General features: G+C 37.8%; 1 long non-coding RNA gene across 1 annotated transcript; it reads left to right on the top strand.

The window, feature by feature from the left end:
- Positions 1-1,119: 1,119 nt before the first annotated feature.
- On the top strand, positions 1,120-1,865 carry LOC136267256 (uncharacterized). Its single transcript, XR_010706602.1, has 2 exons — positions 1,120-1,528; positions 1,741-1,865. It is a non-coding gene; the product is annotated as an uncharacterized lncRNA (long non-coding RNA).
- The last annotated feature ends 5,013 nt before the right edge of the window (positions 1,866-6,878 follow it).

The following is a 6,878-nucleotide window of genomic DNA, read 5'->3' on the forward strand; positions in this document are numbered from 1 at the left end:
TCTCCTACACATCACATACTTCGCTGAAGTATGTGTGATTTGCACAAAAACACATTTATTGTAGTGACAGTTCAAGTCGATGAACAAAGCCAGTATGTTTGTATCAATAAAGTAACCAATTTGCATCAACCAAGAGTAAAACTCTTGATTAACATTAACTCATAGAATTTCCATTAGATTAATCCAGTGAACAGAAAAGATAATCAGTGGGGGCCCATACATATCTTAAGGTAGCTTCAGCTGAGTGAAATTAAACCCACAATCAAACTCCAGGCTTGGTGATATAGGTTTATTATACATTTTGAAACAATGTTTCGGATTGGAAAGCAGTAAGTTGCGGACTGACTAATTGTGTTGTGTACTGTTTGTAGATTGTTGACATTCCAGGAATGTTACACCAATTGTGAAACTGCAGATGATGTAATATTTCACAATAATACTATGATGAGTGGTTGACTTTGATAATAAAGCTGTCACATTCTACCCTTCCACTCCTGAATGCACAAGTGCTTTTTTCTCCACAGTGGAAATGCTATATATTACTTTGAAAGTACACAAGCTGGTATACTATAGTAATGTATATTCTTTAGAATAGTCAAGTTAATTATCTAGCTGTTGCATAGCAACTATATACACTGAAAACGCATTGTAAATTTTAATTTTTATTTCTTCTTCCACGCAGTACATTGTGGCTGCAATTGCTACACATATATTACTTCCTATTGGATTCATGATCCATTGTTTAATTGATATAATGAAAATTCAAAAATCAGGCCATTATTACATAATACTACTCCTCCTTCATACCTGTAATAGAGTTTATGATGTAATGTAATGATGTGACATGATGTAATAATTCATTATGCATATACTTGTAATATTAATATTGTGTGCCGTAGTTGTAAGAGTTATAGTTGTTATTGTGGGCTTTCAATTATTGATGAATAATATTATATACAGTGGTCTGTTCTGCTTATAAAAGATTTGCCCAAGAGCCTACACTTCCCTACAATTATAGAACAATACCCACAATATGTGATAGCAGCCATATTAATTAATTTTCATCCATTGGAAAATATAGCCAATTTTTTAGTCACATATATGTATATTATTTCATTAAATATTTTATTCTATTGTTGTTACATAATCTATTGTTTAGCTTTAATTTGTTAGTACACTATAGCTTCCACTTAAAAATGGATATTTATGCCTGATGGCACGCACTAAAGGAGTGTTGAGCAGACAATTTTAATCAGATGAGCTCGAGAAGTACAATGTAATGATTGCTCAAACAGAGGAAGATCTGGAGAATTCTGATACAATAACATCGAGGGAGGCAACAAAGAGATTTTACTGTAGAGAAAGCAATATTCCAGTTTGCAAATTTAATGTAAATCTAGCTGTAGCATAGCATTATTAACATAATTAATCGCATGTGCAACAAATTCTTTTTAAACTGAATCTTTGCTATTGAATGAGGTGTGTACATTGCCTACTGAGGAAAACATAACATGGCAGAGATTTTATGGTGAGTTTATGAGTTCTAATGAATATTTCAGTAATGAATGTATGTATATATATATATATATATATATTATCTGGCATTGTTTAATTGTTAAGTGTGTTGTAACCACTCACTACTTACTGTGGATGGGACAATGTGTTTAGCTATACTCTTATCTGAATGTATATAGCTATACTCTTTAAAGTTAACAAGATCCACGTTAATTTGTGCTGTAGGTCCAGTGTGATGAATGTGAGTGGTGGTACTACTTACAGTATGTACAAACAAGAAAAGTACGCAAACATAAATTGGATCCTCAAAAGAAGAAGAGTGTATATAATAGATAAAGATGCAAAGACAGTGAGGGGTCATGTTGCACAACTGATAACACTTACAAAGTTCATTTGTCAAGTTGTTAGCTTTGCACAAGCAGTGCAAAGCTAGAAATGCTTGTAAAGATAGCCCATTGTAGCTAGGTGATGGCAAGGCTAGAAGACACTGAGAAAGGCATAATACGCATATGGTACGTACCATACGCGTATGCCTATACCGTACGCGTATGGTACGGAAAATCGTACCGTACGCGTATGGTATGTTACATACCATACGCGTACGGTACAAAATACGCATATGGTATAGAACACAACTACTACCACACCAAATATCATCGATTTCCAAAATTGTTTGCCATCTGGCTGAGCTTGACGGCTGTCAAAAATTCGTAAAAAATGCCGATTTTATTCACTGACGAGAACTTTTACTAGCCAGATGTACTAGTTTACTTCTCAAAAGCTTGCTAGATCCATAGCCAGTAGCTTTCATTCATAGGGTTGGTCTGGCAGCTCTCCTAGCGACCTCAAATTCCGCCAAATTCCGATATCAACGAATTTTGCCGATATCGACCAATTTACAACCCCGTTAAAGAAATCTTGCACAGCAAACGTGATGCTTTTCCTCTCTAAAGTCATACTGCCTCCTTGTTTAGTTACATTCGTCCATAGGGTGGCTCTCTTATCGAAGCCAAAATCCATCGAAATTCCCATTTCACCATTTCAGCCATTTGTCATCAGTTTTCGGAAGTTTTACATGTCAAACATGCTGGTTTACCTCTCTACATCCTTGCTGGACCATTCAATCACCTTCGTCTGTGTAGACAGCTTTCTTCAGTCTCTTGAAAACGTCAGAGCACGCCAATTGGGCGCAACCATCAATACCAGTTAAGGCCAATGAAACTTGATTACCAGTTTCTCGCTCAGATTTTTGAAAATTTGATGAGGGCGGGCGGTTATTATTCATTATTTTCCAAAAGCACAACACACATCCCAATCATGAAGATTTCTGCCAAAAAAGTGAGATCTACATAGCCAAAATACGTTACTAATCCATATAACAAATGATTTTTCCATTAGAGTATAGCTGATTGCTCCATTAGAGTAAAAGTGACTGCTCTATTAGAGTATTTCAATCTGAAATACCAATAATGAAATTCCGTGCGGGTGTAGCAAAAGCATGCGGGCGATGACGCGAAACTGCTAATCAAGTTTCATTGGCCTAATGCTTATTTTTTGTTTCATTGGTTCCACGCAAGAATGACAGGAAAACCAGCAGAAATGTAATAGAGCGAAAATGGAGTTAGTCTAGCTCTAAATATTGTACTCTACATGTTTATACAAATGATTACCGAAATGCAAATGCCGATTATCAAAAACCACAATCGAAATTTCCATTCATGAAGAGTTCCGAAAGTGGGTATTTAGAACTAGACTAACTCCAGTTGGGTTATGTAATATTTCTGCTATTTTCGTGGAATCAATGAAACAAAATAAACAGTAAGTGGTGTTGATGGTTGCGCCCAATTGGCGTGCTCTGACATTTTCAAGAGACTGAAGAAAGGTGCCTACACAGACGAAGGTGATTGAAACGTCCAGTAAAGATGTAGAGAGGCAAACCAGCATGTTTGACTTGTTAAACTTCCTAAAACTGATGACAAATGGTGAGATGGGAATTTCGATGGGTTTTGGCCTGGGTAAGAGAGCCGCTGTCACAGCGATATATGTTTCCCCGGGTAACGTGTTTCCCGCACACATATCCCTAGGGATCCGTGTTTCCCCGCACATATATCACTAACTCGCTAGCGACCTACAAGTCACAGTGATATGTGTTTCCCCGGGTACTATGTTTCCCCTTTATAAAGTCATGTGCAACGTACGTAGCGTTAGCATAGGCGCGCATGCACTTTTAATAATCATAGCTAGCCATACCTATACAACTAAAATACTATAATTATACATGTTGATGGAGGAAATCAAGCCATTCACTGGCATTCAACTATAACTTCTAAACTGTGCTGTGATTTGGCTATGTAGCTATATAGCATCAGTTTAATAAAACAGTAGCTACAAGTACATGTATATACAATAAAATACTATCTCTAGCTATATAGAGTAAATCATGTGATTGAAGCTATGTATAACTAATCAATGTAGCTACAGCTTTGGCATGCAGTCAGTCATTATCTACCCCCTTGCCAGTTCTATCTGGGGTTCCCCAAGGGAGTATTTTTGGACCCCTACTCTTCATTATTTACATGAATGATTTACCATCTTGTGTTACCATCAGTAAAACTTTACTATTCATTGACGACACCAAGATTTATAATACTGTTTGTAGTCCTGGAGATATTTCACTGTTTCGAAATGATTTAGACTCAGCAACTTTGTGGAGTACGAGATATAATATGTTCTTTAATCCAAAAAAGAATGTCCACCTATATTAATGCAAAAATCATCACTAATTACAAAATAGCTGACACACAGATTTTAACAAATAGTTCACATAAAGATCTCGGTATTATAATATCATCAGACCTATGTTGGGATCAACACTACAAAAACATAATCCATAAGACCTACATAATGCTAGGACTGCTCCGTCGCAGCTTTAGCAAGCATCAAACAGTGACAGCCAAGAGAACTTTGTATATTTCCTTAGTGAGATTGCAAGTTATATACTGTTCAGTGATTTGGAGACCTAACCATATCAAGGATATCACACTTTATTAATATTATTATTATTAGCACTTTACAGTGACCAGCACTGAAGGTCTGACAGCAACATGTGCTGCAGCCTTAGGATTACCTAACCTAATTTCAGGGACTTAGACCTAATGACTTGACTTACTGACTGACTGATAAGGTGTAACAGAAAAAGGGCCAAAGTAAGGAAAAAATCCCTCCAACCCCAGGATTCGAACTGCAGGTCACCCAATGTCTAGTCGGGGCCACACTCAGTCTTCCTCCAGGAGGGATGGATTTTCTTCCTTAAACCTAAAGTATTTATTATTAGCACTTTACAGTGACCAGGTCCAGAGAATAGCAACAAAGTTTATTTTAAATGACTGATTATTAGTATAGCTAGCTAGTATAATGATTGTATTAGCTTATATAGTAGCTATATATAGCTATAGTTAGCTAACTATACGTAGCTATATACATGTAATATGCATGGGTGTCTATTAGCTAGATAGCTATATATCTACTGAATGGTTGGATCGCGTACTGTTTGTAACTAGCCATAGGACCTTGGAGTTACTGCACGATGGCTATATCTTAGTGGGAAACACGGATCCCTGGTGATATATGGGCGGGAAAACACGGATCCCTAGGGATATGTGTGCGGGAAACACGTTACCCGGGGAAACATATATCACTGTGACACCGCCATTGCCACTCTATATGGACGAATATAGATTGTGCAAGATTTCTCTAACGGGGTTGTAAATTGGTCGATATCAGCAACATTAGTGGATATCGGCATTTGGCGAAATTTGAGGTCGCTAGAAGTGCTGCCATACCAACCCTATGAATGAAAGCTACTGGCTATGGGTCTAGCAAGCTTTTTAGAAGTAAACTAGTGCATCTGGCTAGTAAAAGTTCCCGTCAGTGAATAAAATCGACATTTTTGACGAATTTTTGACAGCCGTCGAGCTCAGCCAGATGGCAAACAATTTTTGGAATTCGATGATATTTGGTGTGGTAGTAATTAGATCCATGCCAGACCAGTTTTACCTGGGAGGGTTACTTTGGCATCGCTACTGTGTGCTCCAGTGGCATCGAAACTTTTTTCGAGTCCGAAATTTCATTTTCGCGATGCTACGGCTGGAAGTTGCTCCAGACAATGCAGCCACTGATGGTTTTAGTTTAGAGTACAGTTAATAAGAAAGGTTGAGAGTGCGTATTGTAGCTTGAAAATACATTTCCTTAAAGATATAGCAAAAAATCTCGTAATTTGTAAGCATATTCGCCGATTTGCACGACAAGATGTTAATGAAAAATAACGCCAATGTGGTATTTTCTAAGTGGTACCAAGCCTAGCATTTGTGGGTGGTTTGGTAGTTGATTCTCGGAGGTCGAAATTTCACGTTGCGGACCCTAGCATAGGGGATCAATCCGGCGGGTCTGGAACTCTGTACAAAATTTCAAACCTTTGTACGTAATTGATTATGATTATTATGATTATGATTAAATACGGGTAAAGGCAAAGCCTGTATACCCGATCAATGCGTTATACAAAGTAAATCTAAAATCTAAAAAATAATTATCTAACAGTGATTTAAAAGTGTTAATTGAATAACTTTCTACAACAGAGGTAGCTAGGTAAACTGTTCCACTCATTAATCACTCTGTTCATAAAATAATTAGATCTGCATAACAATCTTGAATGTTGCTCGAACAATTTAAACTGGTGTCCCCTGGTAGTAGTAGTAGTGGAGTAGGTGTATAGATTAGTAAAGTCAGAGCTAATTTGGCAAGATTTCAGAGCATTTGAAACCTTACACTTATGCGGAATAGTAGCCTCAGGTGATACGTAGTATACGAAATATGCGGAATCTTTTCGCGAGTTTTCTGCAAACTTTTGGGTACGCTGGACGTAGTATACGTGACGCTGCAAATATGGAAGTATACAGGAAATATACAGGACATTACAACAATTTTCAGATTTTAAAACCAGTGATTTCAACGGAGGGCAGTACGTATATGCGGGATTTCAAGGGAGTCGCCCCAACTGAGGACTTCGAGGCATGTTAACACCGAGTTTAATGGCTACCTAGCACATGCTGTATAGTGTTTATTGTAAATCTCACAGTAACATACAACACCTCTACAGCACAAGGGGGTGACACACAGGCACTCAAGATCTGCGACTGCGGTCAAAGTCTAAGTCAAAGGTCAAGGCCACCAAAGTCGTGCCAAGTCAACGGTCAAGGGTAAAGTTTGAAACATCTTCGCTAGGTCACCGGTCAAAATTCGAAAAAGGCTCTTATGCACCTATCAATGTATTGCCCCACCACCCCCCCCTCGGGCGTAAGTGGGGC

The sequence above is a fragment of the Dysidea avara genome, chromosome 9 (assembly GCF_963678975.1).
Source record: "Dysidea avara chromosome 9, odDysAvar1.4, whole genome shotgun sequence".
Taxonomy (NCBI): Eukaryota; Metazoa; Porifera; class Demospongiae; order Dictyoceratida; family Dysideidae; genus Dysidea; species Dysidea avara.